The 20,527-nt window shown below is 46.6% G+C and overlaps 1 protein-coding gene across 3 annotated transcripts in view; it reads left to right on the top strand.

Annotated features, from left to right (window-relative positions):
* ASTN2 (astrotactin 2) overlaps window positions 1–20,527 on the top strand; it is a 700,161-nt gene that overhangs the window by 667,806 nt on the left and 11,828 nt on the right. The window lies entirely within an intron of this gene.

The following is a 20,527-nucleotide window of genomic DNA, read 5'->3' as shown; positions in this document are numbered from 1 at the left end:
GGAGGGCAGTATTTTATTGTCCCCATTCTACAGATGAGAAAGCCCAGAGGAGTTGAGACATTTGCTCATGCACCAGTGAGGAGCAGAGCCAGGATTTACATTCAGACAGGCTGGCTCCAGAGCCCAAGGTCCCTAATCATTAACTAGCCCCGCCTCTGGGGAAGTCACAGTAGCATGCAATGAGTCTCCAGCACACCAAGTCTTGTGCTCTCACCCATCACAGGGCCTTGGCACATGCTGCATCTCCTCTTTATCCTTCAGTTCTTAGCCTGAATGGTGCTTCTTCAGAATAGCATCCCTAGAACCCAGCATCTCAATTATGTTCTCCATCCCTCTCCATGACTGCAATGATTACACATGGCAATGGTCCTCATAAACTTGATGGTCGAAGAGGGTGAATGTTTTATTTATCTCTGTATACTCAGCTTCAGACATGCAGAAAGCACTCAACAAATACTTACTGGCTAAATAAATGGGTACAAGTAATATTACATTTAATCATAGCTATCATCCAATGAGACAGACACGGTTTTCCCCCTCACTTTAGAGAAAAATAAATGAAAGCTCACAGAGGTTTCATGACTTGGGCATAGTCACAGAGGGTGTCAATGGCAGAACAGGGATTAGAAGACAGGTCTTTCCTGACCTCGGAGCTCACGCTCTGAGTCTCTCTGCACTGCATTCCCTCCTGCAGGGCCTATTATAAGGGACTAACAGAAGGAATAGACACGTGCCTGCCCTATAGAGCTTCCTGTTCTACTGGAGGGGACAGATATGTATACACTCCCATGCCACCAGCCAAGGATAATCAGTGAACTGATTGCACAGAATCAAGCAGATCAGCTATGGGGAAAGGGCAGGGAAACAGGAAGTGTTTGCAGGCCAGGAAAGTCCTCCCCCAGCCTTCCTCTGCTTACCCAGGGCACACTGATTCCCTAGGGTGTGCTCAGATGTAGCCTCCTCCCCGTTCCGCTTGCTTCAGAGTGTGTTTCTTCCTCAGTGTGGTTTTGCACTGCCTTCTAGGGACCCGGAGGTGAACAGCCCATGGTCCCTGCCACCATGGAGCTCATGATAACATGTGTCCCTTGACATGAGAGCTCAGAGGAAAGAACGCCTCTCAGCCCGGTGAAAGCTGTGCGGAAAGGGTGACATTTTAGCCGAGTTTTAAAGGGTGAACAGGGTCAGTTAGATGAAGGTGTGGAGAGAAGGGGAGGTGGTTTTCTAGGAAGAGGGAGCCTTATGGGTAAAATTATTGAAGATCAAGGCAATGTAGCAATTTACAAACCCTACTGAAACCATCATGGGGCAACGGGGCAAATGTGGGTGATGAGGCTGAAGAGGCTGGTGAAGCTCAAATCATTAAGGGGCTTTGTTGCCAGGCTGAGGGGTGGACTTGATCTTGATCTGGAAGGGAGTATTAAGGGTTGGAGCCAGCTGCTCAGCAAGCATGGTCAGATTGCTCGTTCAGAAGATCTCTGGCTAATGGACTAGTAGTGGGTTGGAGGTGGAAGAGAACCTGCCAAGGCCTGGGGGAGAGGCAGAGAGAGGTCTAGTGTGGGCCAGGCCTGAAGGAGGGTGCTTGCAATCTGCAGTATCCGACGAACAGGATGAGAGAGGGCAAGGGGTGGGCCAGAGGCGGCTCATCAGCAAATATCCTGCCTGATGCTTATTGGCCAGAATTCTACTTCAGTCCCTGGCCTGTTCCGCTAGCTCAAGGCAGGGCAGGGCCAGCAGCAACCAGGAAGTGTTTTCCAAGCACCTGCGATGGACCGTAGCTCTCCTCTAGGAGTTATGAAATAAGTAAGCCTATGTAAATTGGCAAAAGTCTCATTATTCCCTTTCTAATTTTTAAGAGTATTTGGCCTCATCTGTTTCTGGAACAGCAAGAAATTCTTCCGGGGTGTCACTACCATACGAGGGGCTGGCGGGGTTGAAAGGGACATGAGATGTGGTTTCTTTCTCCCAGGAAGCTCACACGAGAGTGGGGATGACAGCTAAGGAGAGATGAAGACAGGGTCCTTCATGGCTTTGGGTCTTAGATATTAAGACATGCAGCGGAAGGAGCAGTTAGCCCCAAATGAACAGGTGTGGGCCTTTCCCACAGCCTGGACATTTGGTTCTGGGCCAGGCGAGGGAAAGTTGACCAAAGTGGCATAGCCAGGCAGTGGTAGAAGTTGTGTTTTCTGGTCACTAGGTTGAGCTGCTGAGCTGAGCAAGGGGCAGTCCTCCTTCTGGGACAAGTCCACTAGAGCCCAATTAACAATAACAATGACATCCCCCCACCACTTTTTAAGCACTTAGAAACGTGCCAGATACTACATTAAGCGTGTGATTAAACAGCATTATCTTGTTTAATCTTCACAGCAACTTTCTGAAGGATTTTCTGAAGGACATATGGGCCTGCACTCTTGGATGTGAGTGACAGAAACTCACAGTTGCTTCTCAGAAAAAAAGTGGAATATATCCACGTAAGGAAAGTCCTACAGGTGTGCTGACGGCAGCCCTGGAGGGGTCCAGGAGTCCAGATGATAGATAGCGAAGGACTCTGTTCCTTTCTTTATTCCACTTCCCTGAGCACTGGCTGCATTCTAGAGGGAGTGTTTCTTAGAGGGGGAAATGGATATGGACCTCAGCAGCCATGGGCTTTGCTGATCCTTTATGCCTGTGATCTCAGACACACACACACCCTTTCCTTAACATCCCTATCAACCCCCAGGAAAGGATTGTGGTTGCCTTGCTTGGTTGGTGTCATCACTTATATAGTGGGAGGCAGGGACATCAGACAGACAGACCTACCCAAACCATAGGTGAAGAAATGGTTCTCAAGTGGATGCAGGCACCCTGCTCCCAGCAAAACAGGAGGAGAGGCTCGGTAAGGGAAGCCAGCTCAACGGAAGCAAACATCGCTGTCCTCAGTGTACCATCTTCAGTCCACAGACGAGGAAAGAGGGGCTCCACAGGGATGGAGCCCAGAGCAGGGTCCATGTCAGGGTCTTTCTGAGGCCATCAGCCTGGGTCCCTAACTCCTGTGCTGTCCCTCCTCACTGAGGAAGGCGAGGACGTGGGAAGCCCCACTCGAGCCCGGCAAGCCACCCCCCAACAGGGGCCTAGGCAGGGAGAGTCACGGAGAGAACAGACTGATGTGCACGAGGAGCAGGGGCTGGAAGGAACTGCCTGGAAGTCCCAGCCTCCTGCTTGGGCTTCAGGAAGCTTCCACTGAACAGTGATGCCCAGGCTCGTTGACAGACAGCAGAGAGGTGGCAGGTGGATGGCCTGGCCAAGAAGCAGGAGAGCAGGCGTGTCTGGGTGCTGCCTAGTCCTTGGGCCCATCCAAACTTCCCAGGGCTGCTTCCGCAAGAGGGGACAGTTTTGTCTACCCAGTCAAGGTGAATGCAGCCCCAGGCGGTCTGGCCCACCAGCTCTGTGCATGCAGCTCTATCACTCCGCCAACTGCGTCTGTCCTTGGTGAGAAAGCCCCCTCCCCACCCTCCCAGCAAGCGTCACATTCTCTGAATGTGAAATGCGGGCCACACACCCTGCTTTGTCTTGCGTTCAAGGTTATTTCTGTAATAAGCTCTGCGATGTGTGAATTGATGGGCCTCAGGGATGCGCTCATTTGTTTGCTTTAATCATGAAGACGAAAATAAAATGCAGAAAGTATGGAGATGGTGTAATGTGCCGCTTTGCAGGGCAGAGACCTGTCAGGATGCAGGCGCATTTGCTTCAGAGCCCTTTCTGTTCTCCTGGCACAAACTGAAACCGAACACACACACACACACACACACACACACACACACCCCCGAAGGTGATGGTCTTGCCCCCCAGCATTCTTACTCTGCTCACTCCTTCCTCCTAAGACACAGCCACCATGGTGTCTTAATTTATACTGGTGAAGCGAGGGTTTTCTCCTTTGCTTGTCTGCGTGCGTTTGCCGGCTTTTCTGCCTTTTCATTTCCTTGGTCTCACGTGTTAGCTGTTGAAACCGCAGCTGCTTCCAGCCGGCACTTGCAGCTTTTGTTATTATTTGTTATTAATATTTATTTCATTTCTGCAACAACCACGTATTTAAAAGTCAGGTACAGAAAGTCCCGCTGGGTCTTATCTCTCTGGGAACCTTCCTCCCTCCCCTTTTTATGTCAATACCTGTACAAATAGAAATAAATATTTTAATAATGTATTCTTCCAATCTCCTGCTTACGCACATTCTTACGTCTCTGAGAGCTTGTCCAGCCATGGCGAGGTCTTATCGGGGCCGGATGCCCCACTGTGCCCAGCCAGGCTGCGTCCTTATTCCGGTAGCTCAAGGTTTCCCGGGCCACTGTGTCCAGTCGAGCGCAGAGGCTTATCTTCATGGGCAAAGGGAGCTGGTTGGCGGCAGTGGCTCTGAGATATTAGACAAGGGCTGTGCGAGGTCGCTGGAGTTCACAGCCGTGATCAGACCTGCTGGCTGGAGCGGGGAGGGGCCGCATGGTGGGGAGCGTGCAGCCCGAGGGGTGGAGGCCACAGACCTGGGTCTGAATCCTATATTCTGCTGTGTCTTGGCCAGGTGTCCCACCAGTGACTGCCGGCTCTGAGCCTGTTACTGCAGCCTGCACCTGAGGGGGGGGGGGGCGCTGGAGACTGGCACCTCCATTGCAGGTTCCTTGAAAAAACAGGGGTCTGGCATGTGGCATCTGTATGCCTGACTCTTACTTACCAGGCATGGTGGCTGATGGAAAGAGGTGGTAAGGTGGGTTATATGGGCGAGCAGTGAACAGGACAAATACCTATTTGTACAGGTATTGACAAGTAGCCCAGTAGTCATCGGAGGAGTGAGAGGAGGAAAAAAGCATTCAAAGCAGAGCAAAAATTGCTCATTAGGAAAGCTCTCTTGGAACCCCACCGATAGTCTATGCCCAGGGGAGGTGAGGCAAGGTGACACGTCTGGGGAGGGCACCATACTCTCAGCGCCCTGCTTTGTCCCCTCTATTAATCTGCATCCTCCCTTGGAGGCAGGGGGTCTGGAGTCAAATCCTGGGTTTGCTTTGAATTTACTGTGTGACCTTGGGCCAGTTGATGGGCCTCTCTGAGCCTTACCCAAGGATTGAATGAGCAACTTGACCAGACTCTATCCTGGTGCAATGTCTCAGCACGTGAGAAGCTTTGAGTTTACCTTAGGAGCTCAGAAATGACATAGGCAAGTCTCTCCTTGGGGCTTCCTGGGCAGCTGCCCAGCTCCCCTGCAGGCTCCCCTCTGTTGGGAACCCTGCTGAGATATCACCAGGCCAAGTCCCGTGTGCTTGCATCATCACTAGCCTTTTATTGGCAGCCTGGATTGCATAGTCCATCTTTAAGTCATGCTGTATGCACCACCTAACTTTACCTCTGTTGATCTGGCCTTTCTAAGTTGGTGAGGGGAGTAGCTCCCAGCTCTCACCTAAGGGAGGGCTTTACCAGCCCCCTTACGTGTACTCTGAGTAGTTCTACCAGCACCTAATTTCCTATCCTGTTCTGCTCACCATTGGTTCATGTGGACATGTCTTACCTGTTCACGTGTCTTTTGGATTGGGACTGATGTGTTGCTCATTCACTGGTACGTGGGGGGTACTGTGCAATACAGAGAATGCAGACGTGGAGTCAGGTGGGCTCTGGGATTGGAAACAGCTCTGCCACTGACAGCCCATGTGACCCAGGGATCTCATTTCTGCCCTCTGAGACTGTTTCTTTATCTGCAAAGATCAATATAGATAATGTGATCTACTACTTAGGACTGTTGTAGAGAGTAAGTAGATATTATATCGCCAATGATTCCCAATGTTGATATGCACATATGAGATGGATAGACATCTTGTCTGGTTGAGTAAATCAGGAACCCCTTGGGAGGCAGGTCTGGGTTTTTAGATTTCTTTTTAATCCCTTCTCACATAGTGTCCTCTGGGGCGTAGGGTTGCTGGGCTGCACCTGTTTGTATAATAGCTTCAGCCAAGGCACTTGGGTGGACATAGGTTTCCAGAAATGCTGTAAATCTAGCAAATAGCTGTTCAAATCGACAAGAGGGACTTGTCTTCCTAAGTCTTTGAACTTGTGAAAACTGTGATCCTCTTCTCCTTCCCTCTCTCCACCTCCTCTAAACCTCAGCTTTCCAGGGCGGAGCATGGGGAAAAGAATCCACCTTTGCCCTGAGTAATAAGCATGTTATTTCTTACATTCTATCCCCAACCCCTCCGACACACACATATGCACACACGTGCATACACACACATAAGCACACATACAAAATATGCACAGACACATGAACATTCATATCTATATATTTATAACTGTATCATCATTTATTCAATAACTATGTATTGAATACTCACCATGTGATCTAGCACAGTTTTGCCACTGGGGATAAATCAGTGATTAACCTTCGTTATTGTGAATTTTATATTCAAGTGGGAATGACAAACAAACTAAAAAATGATAACAAACAAAAATATGATATATTTGCAGTTCATAAATATTATGGACAAAAATGGAGTGGTATTCTAATAAGTGGTATTATATATTCTAATAAGTGATATTCTAGTAAGTGGTATTCTAATACACTCTAGGTGTAGCAGTTGGGATGTAGTTGAAATCTAAAAGGGAACCTGATGAAAAGGAGGCACTGGCACAAAGATCTGAAGGAGGCGAGGGAAGACACTGGAGAGAGAACATCAGGCAGAGGGAGGAGGCCAGGCAGGCTGCTGGGAGGATGCCCGGGTTTCAAGGTGAAGCCACGCTGGATTGAAACAGTTGTTTGTTTGTTTTTTATCAAAGAGGTAGAAAATGCAGATGAGAATCACTAAAAATAATTATTCTAATTATGGATGGAGCTGTTAGCATCTGTCAAGAATTTGGCTGAGGGCATATTCTGTACTCTGAGGGGTCCTAGACACCCTGTACGGCCTGTGAAACCCTGTGTATTTTGTTGACAAGGAAGCAGAGGCATCCCCAGGGAGGATGTGAAGTACTTACCTGGTGTCCCATAGCCCATGAGCAATAGAAATGATGTTTAAACTCAGATGACATTTAAACATGGAACTCTGTCCTAAGCTCGGCATTGTACTCAGGTTTGGAGCAGTCCTGCTACCTTCCTCAGACTCCTCCTACCTTTCCAAGTACACCAAAGCCACCACGACCTACCTCATTGCCCATTGGAGGTCCTTGTTTTCCCTTTAAGTAACACCGTCTATTCCATGTGCAAGTATGAGGCTAGGGGTGGGGCAGAAGGTATTTGTTCAGACTCAGAATTCAGAAAGCTACACATAGAAGAGACTCAGGCACCAGTTTTCTTCCATGACACATTAGGGAAACAGGATCCTTTGAAGTGGACATAATTGTTGTTGTTTTTAATAGAGCTTTTTGGATTTTTTTTTAGACCTAATTAACATACCTTGAAATTCACCCTGTGAAAGTATACAATTCTATGGATTTTAGGATATTCACAGGGTTGTGAAACCATCCCAGAATTCCAGAACATTGTAATCATCTGAGAAAGGAACCCCATACCCATGAACAGTCAATCCCATTGCCCCCAACCCTTCCCAGCCTGGCAACCACTAACCTACTTTCTGTCTCTAAGAATTGGCTTATCATGGACATTTCGTATCAATATACAATATAGGGTCTTTTTGGCCTGGATTCTTTCACTTAGCGTAATGATTTCAGGGTACAGTGAAATTGTAGTGTGAATGATGACTCTATTCATTTGTATGGCTGAATAATATTCAGTTGTATGGAAATACAATATGTGTTCATCCATTCATCAGTTGGTGATCATTTGAGTTGTTTTCCACTTTTTGGCTGTTAAAAATAATGCAGCTATGAAAATTTGTGTACAGGTTTTTCTATGGGCATGTTTTCAATCTCTTGGGTATATTCCTAGGAATAGAATTTTTAAAGAAACCTTTCTCCATTGAAGTTTCTTGGTGCTTTTGTTGAAAATCAGGTGATCATAAATGTCTGAGCTCATTTTGGACTCTCAGTTTTACTCTGTTGATCTATGTCTATCCTTATATCAATATCAGACAGTATGGATTAATGTAATTCTGTATTAATTTTTGAAATCAGGATGTTTGAGTCTTTCAACCTTGTTATCTTTTCCAAGGTGATTTTGGAGTAGCTTGTCAATTTCTGCAAACAAACAAACAAAACAAACACAGCTAGAATTTTTATAGGGATTGTATTGAATCTATAGATAAATTTGGGATTATTTCCATTTTAACAATGTTGTCTTTCTACCCATGAACATAGACAGCTTTCCATTTATTTAGATATTTTTCCATTTACTTAGATATCTTTCAATGATGTTTTGTAGTTTTTAATGTATGTATCTCACAGTCCTTCTGTTAAATTTCTCAAGTGTTTTATTTATTTCCATGCTACAGTAAATGTAATAATTTCTTAATTTTATATCCTGATGGTCTATTGCTAGTATATGGAGATACAGTTGACTTTTATAAATCTTTTAACATAAACCTTTCTAGATTTTTTAATATATATTTTTGTGAATTCCTTTGTTTTCCTATATACAAGATCATGTCACCTGCAAGCAGAGGTAGTTTTACATTTTCCTTTACTAGCTGGCTGACTTTTATTTCTTTCTTGCTTAATTGCCCTTCCTAGAACCTTCAGTACAATGTTGAATAGAAATAGTGAAAGTGGACATCCTACTCTTGTTCCTGATCTTAGGGGGAAGCTTTCACTATTTCCCATTCAGTATGATGCTGGCTGTGGGTTTTCCACAGATGCCCTTTATCACTTTTGAGAAGGTTCCTTTGTTTATAGTTTGTTGAGTGTTTTTTGTTTGTTTTAATTATGAAAGGGTGTTGAGTTTTGTGAAAGCTTTTTTTTTTTTTTTTTTTTTTTTTGTCTATGGAGACGATCATTAATTTGTGTCCTTTTATTCCATTAATACGATGTATTATATTGGTTGACTTTCATATGCAGAAGCTTGCGATAAATCCCATTTGGTCATAGTGTACAGTTTTTTACATGTTATTGGATTGTGTTAGTATCTTGTGTCTATATTTATAAGGGATATTGGATTTTTCCTGTGTTGTCTTTGGTATTGGTATAAAAGTAACACTGGCTTCATACAATTTTACTTTTTTGGAAGAGTTTATGAAGGGTTGGTAACTATTGTAATTGGTGTTAACATTTGCCAGAATCACTGGTAAATTCATCTGGTAAAGGAAGCAAGATCCACGGGGAAGGACTTCACCCAAGGTCATAGTGTTGACCAGGGGGCAAAGGCGGGGGAGCCCACGGTTCAGACCCATCTCAGCCAGCATTCACTGTGTGCATTGTCTCTGGTTCTCATACTACTACTGTTGTCAAAATGTAACAGATGATGAACCGGAGGCCCAGAGACTTGGTGGGACTTCCCTACACACCCAGTGGCTGAGCTTATGAAAAACAATGGCCTTATTGCTTATAACACCCTCTGGAGCATTGCCTTTGCCCAGGGGGTTGATTTTTCCACATTATCTTACATGGGTACTACGAATAAGCAAGACCACCATGATAACATTTACCGTACTTAGCTCTGTCCTAGGTGTTTTCTGTGTTCTTTCTCACAACAATCTTGGGAGTCGGGTTTTGTTAACTTCCTTTATAGGTACGGAAACTGAGGCTCTCAGAGATTATAGGAATAGGAAATGGAGACCTGATACAAATTGAGCCCTTCAGACTCCAACTGCAGGTTTGTTCTTTCTGCCCACACTCATCCCTCCACCCAAGGGAAAGCACAGCTCACACAGGATGTGGAGACTGAGCTTAACTTGAACTAAGTAAGAATCATCCTGCCCATAGTGTTCCCTAACTCAACGTCCAAGAGTAAATCTAAATCGGTGGCCTCTGCTTGGCCTCCTCTCCTCTGGACATGGATTTGGCAAAACACAGTTTCAAAAGGCACCATGTAGGAAGAGAGAGACCTTCGAGTCAGTCATAGGGTGAGGAGAAAGGGGGGTACGGGTGATGGTGTTCCTGTACTAAGAACTCCTTCTTGTCAAAAGTTAGGAACATGGAGTTCATCCTCCTAATAAACTAACCTCCTCTGAACTGTGACTCAAGACCCCTTTGGGACCAATGAATACCTAATAATTCTATCTATTTGGAAACAGCGCTGGACTTTGAGTTAGGAGACCTATGCCGGCGCCTGGCTGAACTGTATCCGTGCAGTCTTTGGAAAAGTCAATTCAAATTTCCATGGCTCACTTGCCTCCTTGTAAAATAGATTTAATAACACACACTCCTCAGGCACTTGTAAAGAGAACAGAAGATGACTGTATAAAAGGTCCCAGGACTGGGTCTGATACAGAGTAGGTGCCCAGGAAATGTGTGTGGAACCTCTAAGCCACTTTCACATCCATAATGACCATTTTGGTCCTCATAGCATCCCGGGGGGGGGGGGGGGGCAGTTATCTAGAGGTACCTGAGTCACAGAGAGATCAAATAGTCTGCTCAAAGCCACGTAGCTCGTTAACAACAATGTTAAACCTACAAGTCATGCCCTCTGTCTCTCAATCCAACAAACTTCCAAGTTATGCTTTCCTGCAAAAACATTTCTGTAACTGAAGTCACTTGAAAATTATTGTTTTTTATCTGAATTTTAGAGACTGTCCAGTACATAATAAAGATAAGAAAAAGGCCCCAATCTGCTTTAAAGATCCCAGGACTACAAGTTGAAGTTGAATAGTCAGGCATTCCATGCTTAATTCATTCCTTGACTTGAAACCATAAAATTAGTTTTTGTCTGCTTTGTCCTGAAACAACCCACCAAACAATGAATACCCTCCAACTTTGTGTTATTACTTATTCCTTGATAAATAAATAAAAAAAATAAGGAAGAAGGGGATGAGTAGGGGAAGGGACAGAGAATAAGAAAAGGAAGGAGAAGGACAAGGACTGCTGAGGGAAGCCAAGTAAAGTGCTAACCTGGATTTTCCTTTCAAGAGGGGTCACGTACTTGGCAGGTGAATGAATGAACTCCAACAGGTCATTGGCATAGTATTTGTATATTCAAATCTTTTGGCATGTTCACTCCTCTAAGGCTTTTGGGTGGGGAGGATAAGGATCATCAACCAGATTCTTATAGGTGGTTGACTTTCCTGTGAGGTACAGCTAATAGAGGACCCAGGTGGCCTGCATGTCCCATGCTTAATCCGGTATTTTAAAAAAGGGAGAAGGGACACACCTAAAGCCAACTTTGGTAGGAGCAAGAATGCATTTTTACTAAAGTGCTCGTAGTCCTGCATCCCATTTCTTGCACACTTGGCCATCTCCCTGTTCTTCTGTGAGCTCCCCGAAAGCAAGGACCACACTCATTCTCCATGAGATTGTCTCCCCTGCCCAGTGGAGCACCAGGTGCCCAGTGGAATGCCAGGTGCCTGGCAGGCTTTCATTGGTACAGACACACGCTACTGTGGTAACCTCTTACTCCTCACCTAGATATTGGAGATTTACCCAACCTGCTTTCATTGTAAATCGATTTGTATTTATTTAATTTTAAATGTCAGCCAGCCATTTCTGAGTCCTTGGCACTATGAATTTTAGAGTGCTGCTCATATCTTATTGAGTTTTGGGGACTAGGGCAGGGAGAGCAGTGGGTATCTAACCCTGATTCTAGGTTGCTCTTGCTTGTGCCTGAGCTTAGCACAAACATTGGTTTCAGACTTGGCCCCCACTCAGAGCTCTGTTTGCTGCCACACCCACCAACATTCTTTACCTGTTATAGCTCATGAACTTGGAGCCGAGGAAGGGAGGGCCAGTGGAGGGGGAGCTGATGTTTAGAGTCCAAACACAGACGGACTCACCTTTGTCCCAGGAAGGGTCTCCCATGCCTCAGACAGGGCTGTTTTCAAAGTAGAAGCCAGGATAGGATCTGAGTCCTTAATACCATGGTGTCCTCTCTGTGCTGGGCACTGGAATTCATATTTATCTTGGTAGAAAGCATGGTTTGTTGCCCCAGTTGGGAGATAAGAAGGTTGTTTTTTGGTGTCGGGAGTGTGCGGGCTGCCTGTGGAGCAGGGCAGGGGTCCATTGTCAGGTCTCACTTTGACACTCCTGGATGAAAAGAGAAGAGAGGTGTTTTGCCTGGTGGCCAGCACCCAGCTGGGGAAAACTGGGCATGGGAATTCTGGCAGCCAGTCCATACATACCATCTTCTCTGCCCTCATGCCCAGACTGGGAAGCCCAGGGCAGTGCCCAGGGCCATGCTGTTTGTTTAGTGTCTGAACCCACGTGGAGTTCACATCTTTAGCAGGTGGTTTGGGCATTAGACCTGGAAACAGAAGGGCTTTGTATCCTTGGACAGTCACCAGAACTCAGGGAGCCCATGTGTGAGACAGGAATGATTTCTAACACGGGGATTAAACGTGATAACAAACTTACGTAAAGTACTGTCCAAGCTCTAACTATGGTCAACACAGTTCTCTCTATATTTTAGGCATGTGAGCCATGTAGTCTCTGTCGCAGTTACTCAGTGCTGCCGCTGCCTTGTGAAAGCGCCCACAGAAAATACACTTTAAGTAAATGAGTTTGGCAATGGTCCAGTCAACCATTATTTACAAAACAGACAGCAGACCCAGCCTGGCCCGTGGGCCACAGTGTGCTGACCCTGCTCTAGATGCATCAGTTACAATTGATGACACAAGTGACCTTAACATTTAGAGGCTTAGGACAGCCATTTGATTATACTGATGGATTTTGTGGGTTCAGCATTCAGGCAGGGCACAGCAGATTGGACTGTCTTTGCTCTATGAAGTCTGCGGCCTCAGTTTCAATGCTTGAAAAGTTGGGGGTGACTTGGCTACTTGGGTTGAAATTACCTGAAGGCTCTTTCTTACATCCATCTGGAGCCTGGACTTGGATGGCCCTAACACGAGGACCCCTAGAACCCCTGGAGTAGCTAGCTGTTCGATATGGCATGGCTTCTTCACACTGGGATGTCCTGCGCAGAGGCTCAGGGCTCCAAGCAAGAGTGTTTCAGCAAGCAAGGTGTCACATAGACTCTTATGATCCAGACTTAGTAGTCACCCGATGTATCTTCTGCTGTATTCTATTGATCAAAGTGCTTGTGAACTTACCCACGTTCAAGGTGAAGGGACATAGATCATCCTGTGCCTCTCAGTGGGAGCAAGGTCAAAGAATTGGGGAGGAGCTCATTTTAAGACCATCATAGAAGAGATTAACAATTGAAGCATGCATACAGGTGTGTTTTGAGTTCTTTATCCCGCTAATATCCCTTTGAAGGTGGTAATAGTATCATCATAGTAACAGTTTAAAGACAAGAAACACTGAAGAACAGAGAGGTTATTTAACTTGTCCAAGGTCATAAAGGTCGTAGATGGTAGAACCAACATTTGAACTTGAATAGTCAGGCTCCAAAGACTATTGTAAACCATGCACACCATACCCTGTTGCATTGTGGTCATGGAATGAGAATGTTCTTTCTGCACCTTGGGCAGAGCAGGATTCAGACTCTGAATCTTTGGAATGCTGGGGGCCTAGCAAGTTTCCTCACTAGCCAATAATCGACTATAAACACTCTTATGCACCTGCTTGGCGTCCAGACTATTCTGTGCACCATGGGTAGGCAAAGGGAAGAGGAATAGTACTGTTTTGTTAATAAGAAACCTAACATATGGGGCCAAGGAGATTGAATTCTGATTTAATTCTCACAACCCTATGAGCTAGAACCCTTCTCCCTACTTTACAGATAAGGAAATCAAGGCCCAGGGTTAAATTGCTGCTTGCCCAATAGCTGATGGCATTGAGATTAGAACCAGAGCCATCTGACATTCAAGCACATGTTCTGTGCCATCTCCTGTGATAGAGAAAAATCTGGGTTTTTCTTTACCCCATCTCTTTCTGAGGGGAAACCCTGTCTTTTTCTGAGGGAAAATCCCCCAGGCCCTAGAAGTGTGTCAGATCTAGCCTGTTGCTCAGAGGTGATCCTGGTTTAGTTCTCTCACTGTGGTGACAGGAGACCAAGACCCAGAGGAGGGCGGCCCCTGGCCACCCAGCTCCTCAGCCCTGAGCAGAGCTGCCACACTGGGAACAGCCGGGAGGGGAGTGATGGTAGTTGAAGGGGGGTCGGGCAATGAGGTTGTTTGCCAAAGCTGGGGGGTTGGGGGATGGAGGTGGAGCATTTTATAAGACCAGGGCTTCTGGCCTGGAAACATCTGTTTCCCTTCAAATCGGCGAGGAGACTTTTGCCTCCCCAAAATGCCTAAATCATGTGGTGGCTGGGGAAGAGCAGGCGTTGGCCTGGAGACTTCAAACGCATTCCCCTGTTCTCTTGGGGACCGTCCTGACGTGGGCCTCAGGGGCCCTGTCTCTGCTCTTACCCCCTGTCAGATCCGTGAGAAGCTCTCACCGCCAATTAACTTCTCAGTTTCATTCTCTCACCCCTGCTGTGCTTGTGGCCTGGGTCTTGGATGAGACCAACAGCAGCTTCCTCCCCACCCACCTCCTCTGATGTCCACCAGGACAGCTTGCTCTGGATGAGGGACTCAGGCCCTGGGCCGTGGAATCATAATAACACTAGTGAGAATAATGCCCACCGCCATCTCACATGGAAGGTAGCCCAGGCCGGGCATCCTGGCAAGCACTTCCATTCCACATTTCACTCATTCCAAAGAGGACCCATACACATAATAGTACAGGTGGGTAAACTGAGGCAGTCTCACAATACACGGGGAATCAGAAATTAAAACCACATCACCTGATTCCAAAGCCATGCTTTTAGCTGTTCCTTTCTTCTGTCTCCTGTCATGACCCTTCAGTGTCATCATATTTTGTTCCTATTACACATGGAAAATCTGATTTCCAGTCAAGGGATCCACTGCCTCATAGTTGACCGAGGCACTCATTCAGTCATTCATTCATTTTGGAAAGTATTTACCAGGCACCTCATGGTTTAGGTCGCTGAGGCCATGGAGGGCTGGAGGTGGATAGAGGTGGGTCCTGAAGATACTCAGCTACTCATGGGGCAAGAGACAGATGTATGGGCACTGGCCTGCCCGGGTGGCATGTGTTCTCACAGGGTCTCTTGCAGGGAGAAAGGCTTTCCGGAGGAGATGAGGTTTGATTGGTGCCTCCAGGACAAGGTGGCGAGGGTCCAGTGGAGAAGGGAAAGGGTGGCCCCGACATGTGCAAAGGCAGAGGTGGAATCCATGTTCTAGAGTCATTTGCAGCTGGATATGAGCCTGCTGTGGGTCAGAGTTGCAAACAGATTGGTAAATGAGGCTGGACAGGTGGCCAGAGCTCATTCGCAGCTCAGTGATGTCCGTGAATGGACATGATGAAGTGGTGCTAAGGGTCCCCGGTAAGGGGTTTAGACTTTGTCCTGAGGATGTTGGAGAAACATGGACCAATACTTTCCGTTCGTCAATCCCAGGCACTTCCCCACTGGTTGAAATCCCAATACACTAACCCCTCTTGCTTTAGGCCTCTGTGCAGAAGCTGGGATGTGGGCTCAGGTTTTCAGCCACCTTGGGGTGTTCTTTCTCCTGAAACAAGATCAGAGGGGAAAACAGTGAGGGTTCGAGCCTGAAGCTCCAGGTTCCTATGTAGCCCAGTGCACATCATCCTCGGAGCACCTCTTTTATAACACAGGTGCCCCCTGGGTGCTATGGAACCAAAATCAGCCATTGAAGAAACAAAAGGAGGAGCTAGAAAAGCCAGTGTGGGTCCTTGTTCAAGTCTCTTTCCTCCCTGGGCCTCAGTTTCCCCACCGTAACATTAGGACGTGGCTTTTATGATGGTTCAGGAGTTCTAATTCAAATTTTATGGCTCTCAGCCTGTCTCAGGGGGATAAAAGAAAATGAAAGAACTGAAAAGAAGGTAGCTGGCACCCTGCTGGGTCCCTGAGAAATGCAAGAGGTCTGGTTGCTCCCTCTCCATCTCTCTCTCTCTCTCTCTCTCTCTCTCTCTCTCTCTCTCTCTCTCTGCTCTCTGGGAGGGTGTGGATGTGGGTCTGTTTCTCTCTCTCTCCCTCCCTCTCCCTTTCCCTCTTCCTTCACCCCGTCAGAGGCCTCCACACTCTTCCCTTCACAAAAGGCCCCCCAGGCCCGGCCTGGTCCCCTAACAGCTTTCAGATGTGTCTCTGGAACAGTTCTTCAATTACAGCTGAGACAGGCAGAAAGCGTATGGCCTTGTGACTTTTGACCCAGGCCTGTGAGGTTGACATCTTCCTCTTTCTCCACCCCTCTGCCCCTGCCGGCAGGGTGGCCCAGGCTGCCTCCACCCTGGGCCTCCTCTGACACATTCGGTTACTCTCATAACACAAACAGTCGCTACCCTTTAGGGAGCGAGGGTTGAACTAGGCCTGTCCCAATCATTATATTGTTGAGTCGTGATCTGCCATGTGTGAGATGTGGATAATGTCACCCTATTTGACAGGTGCAGAGACCGAGGCTCAGGGAAGGTGAAGGGGAAAGCAAGGATTATCCCCAGGTTTTATAACCTAAAAACCTGAGACTCCTTCTTCCCAACATACCGTTATTCATGCTGCATGGCTAAGCAGAGAGGTGACCTCGGACCTTCTCGGTGGAGGAGATGTATTGCAGAAGCACCATGGAAACCTACACAGCCAATGGGAAAGCAGAGTTAAAAAGAATCCACCTCCTCATGTCTGGGCTCATTCACAGAGGCCACTCATGCAGCCTTTAATGTTTCCCTCCATTGAAATGCATCCCCCTCTCTCCCACTCAAGAAAGCATTTTCAAATGTGTACTGTCACACAAATAAGTGCTCTTCTATGGTCTTTATAAAAATCTGCAACTCACAAGCCCCTTCTCACACATCCTTCCACATAGTCCTTGAGACAGCCTCGCCCTGTTCCCATATTGTTGAGGCAGAAACTGACACTGAGAAATGAGATGTGGCAGGCCCGAGTCCCTTCATTTACTCAACTACTTACTACATGCCTGCCATCTACACAGTGCTGGGTTCCATGCCAGGGGCAAGGCAGTTCACACCCAGGCTGGGGCTTGGGTCCCACCGCCTCCACTTTCTAGATGGGTTGTTGTATGGGTAGTAAGGACTTACTCAATGTCCCCAACACTGTTCTGACCCCCACCCACACACTTTGCTACTTATTTCCACATCCTGGAGTTCCTTTGCGATCTTGCTTTCAGTCCCTCCCTCTGCAAGGTTTCCCAATCTGAACTCACCTTGCAGAGCCCTTACGTTTCACATCCACGCACGCTGCTCTATGAGGTGGACAGCAGCCTCTTGTCACCGATGCCTGATGCTGTAGATGCACTCCGCTTGCGAGTCACTTAGTAGCCGCTAGGTACCAGATCCACTGTCACGATATCACAGTGCTTGTTAGTCTCATTTTACTTCATGAAAGCCCCAACGCACAGGAGTAGTGATGCTGGCAATTTGGACATGCCAAGGAGTAGCCATAATGTGCTTCCTTTCATTGAAAAGGAAAAAGTTTGTAACTTAATAAGAAAAGAAAAAAAAAATCGTATGCTGAGGTTGCTAAGAACAAACCTTCTATCCATGAAATTGCCTAAAAGATCTTATTGTAGGTATGTATGTGTGGAAAAACATTGTACACATATAGGCATCCACTGAGGGTCACAGAACATATCTCCCTTGGATAAGGAGGGACTATTGTACAATATGGTTAAGAGCATAATCTTTGGATTCAGGCAGATCTAAGTTCTGGTCCCCTGTTGCTACTTAATATGTAATAATGAGTCAGTTATTTCCATCTTTGGAACCAATGTCTTTATCTCCAAAATGTAAACAGTCACAGTACCCAGCTCATAATCATGAAATAATGCATGTAAATGGCCTGGTACCTGCGAGCATTCTTGCTGGCAGCCAGCCATGCCAAGCGTTACAATGGGGCAGTGTGCCAGGTTCCCTGCACCTGAACTGCCAATTGTGCAAGGAAGGACTGTTTCTTACTGATTCACATTCGAGGAGACTAGGGTCCCAGAGGATAATCAATAGCCTAAGGCATGACGCTAGTGAGCACCAAGTGGCAGTAAGACTCCTGCTGCTTCCGCACACAGGGCTCTGGGCAATCCCTCCTCCACCCTCTCCCAAGGCCTCTGCAGCCAGAGGGCTCAGTGCTGGCATTCCTGTAGTACGAGGAGGTGTCTCTGTGGGCCTGTCACGGGCCCAGTGGCATGTCCCATTGCAGCCAAGGATGTGGAGCATGTATGGTCATGGGGCTCGCCGCCAGCTTGGCTTGTGGCATCACAGATACAAACCTGGCCTGATTGGCTGACAAATTCCTTTGTGCACCGAGAATGTCAGCTTCCCACTGTTTGCTATTTCAACTGGGGAAGCAAAGAAAGGACACTGCTACTGTTCTGTCTTAATTACAATGAGATTCCGTATTAATAGTAAGGAGTAGGTTAGATACCTATTCCTGGGATGGGCTAAGTATGGCCCAGTTCTTTAAAAAATAAATTGAGCTATTTTAAAGAGGTTTACACACACACACACACACACACACACACACACACACACACAACAAATGGTCTTTTTTCCGTAAAGATACTGGCTTCTGCTTTCTGTGACCCTTGTACCAAGAAGTTCTGATTCGCGGTGACTTTTGTAAAAAACATATTTTGGGGCGTCAGACCACTAGGAATCCATCCTTGGAGGGCCCATGTAGATCACCCAGTCCAGACCCCCAAAGCCAGCAAGGGTAGACCTGGAGCAGTAGGAGTCAAGAGCCAAGGGTACAGCTTTAAAGTAAGACAAACCAGGCTACAAGTCCTGACTCTTTTCTTTGTCTGGCCTGGTGACTTTGGACAGATTGCATAATTTTTTTGATCTTCGGTTTCCTCTACTGAAAGATGGAAACAATAAATGTGATTATTTATCTTAAAAAAAAAAAAACATACACACACACATACACACACACACACACAACGCATAGAAATGGCACTGTCTCATAGTTGGAGTTAGGCAAGTGTACCTGATGGAATTATATGTGTACAGAGTTGGTGTCCACAGACCTTTGGCCAGCTGACAATTTTTAAATTCATGGGCTTTGGAGTCAGACAACCTAGGCTTAACCTGCCAGTCCCAGGAATTTGTGCTTCTGGGCAAGCTACTTCTTCTTCCTGACCCTCATATAAAACAGAGTAATAGTGGCTATTCTTTTAGGATTGTTTGGGGGAATTGATGGTGAAAATGCAGGTAAAACTGCTCAGCTCAGTGCTTGACACATATTAAAGTCCTAGTACATATTAATTAAGTTATAAAATAAACTCATTTATTAAGTGCCTACCATATGCAATCAATCAGGTCTCATCATTCTGCAACTCGGAGACCATGGTCTTAGCCCGTTTTATGTAACATAAGGTGAGCTGAGGTATTGGGGAAGGAGGAAGGGAAAGAGACCACAGTTTCTTCTACTTGACCCCAGGAAGCCTCTTCCTACACTCACTACCACCTCTGTCCTTGAGGACAGATGAAAGAGGACGGCATGACAGAGACAAGACACTCAGATGCTCAACAATTCTATTCAGGCTGCTCCTGGCCTTCAAGTCTCACCTCCTCTTGGAAGTCTCTTTAGACTTCATTTAAACCACAGAACGCTGCGATCTGGAGGCATGAAGGGTCAGGGAGCCTTCTCAAGGTAGACCAGAGGGTAGGGACTGCTCCAGAAAGACTTCTGTGTGCTGGGTTGGACCTGAATCCACCTGGCCCGCAGTTTCCAGCTCTTTCCTTTTAAAGTCACACTGTCTATGTCTCCTAGCACAGCACGGCGCCTCGGGTGACATCATAGAAAGGTGGGGACATGCCTTGTACCTAGAATGACACTGAGACTCCCACAGGTACCCATAACCTTCCACCTCGCCTCATTTTACTAAAGCCACACCCGCTGCCCATTCCTCCAAAAGTCTGGGCTCCTTCTCACCTCAAGGCCTTTTCTTACTGCTCTCCTCTGTCTGGAAGGCTCTTCTCCCAGGTCTTCCTCCCGTAAGCCATTTGCTTCTGATTATTCAGTTCTCAGCCCAGTGCTCTCCACCTGAAGTCCTCTGTGGAAATGCTGTCTAAAACATCCACATTCCCCCTCCATATTAGTCTTCTTCACCTTCTCCTGTTATATTACTTCTCATATTTACCATTATAGAATATTTTGTTTACTTTTTGATTCGCTTTGTGCGTGCAGGGACCTTGAATCTCTTGCTCATCTTTATAACCTGAGCACCTTCCTACAATAATTCCCGGTACACACTTAATGCCCAATAAGTATTTGTTAAATGAATGAATGGAGTAAGATATGTGAGTGCACCCAGCTATGAAGCATAACATTGGGGTTCACTTCCCAAGTGCTCTGTTCCTCAGTAGCTGTGAGTCCCTGGAAAGATGCGCAGTCGAAGTCTCAGTTTCCTCAGGGGTGAAACCCAGGCGGTAATATTCCCTGCCTTCCAGGTTTGTTCGCTTGTAAATGAGAGATTAAATCCAAAGGGCCCAGTAAATTGGTGGCATTGCGTTGGTGCTCGGTAAATGGTTTATAATTATCTCTTTTTTT

Source organism: Pipistrellus kuhlii, unplaced genomic scaffold (genome assembly GCF_014108245.1).
Source record: "Pipistrellus kuhlii isolate mPipKuh1 unplaced genomic scaffold, mPipKuh1.p scaffold_m20_p_12, whole genome shotgun sequence".
In the NCBI taxonomy this organism is placed as follows: domain Eukaryota; kingdom Metazoa; phylum Chordata; class Mammalia; order Chiroptera; family Vespertilionidae; genus Pipistrellus; species Pipistrellus kuhlii.
This window is presented reverse-complemented; position numbering and strand designations above follow the sequence as displayed.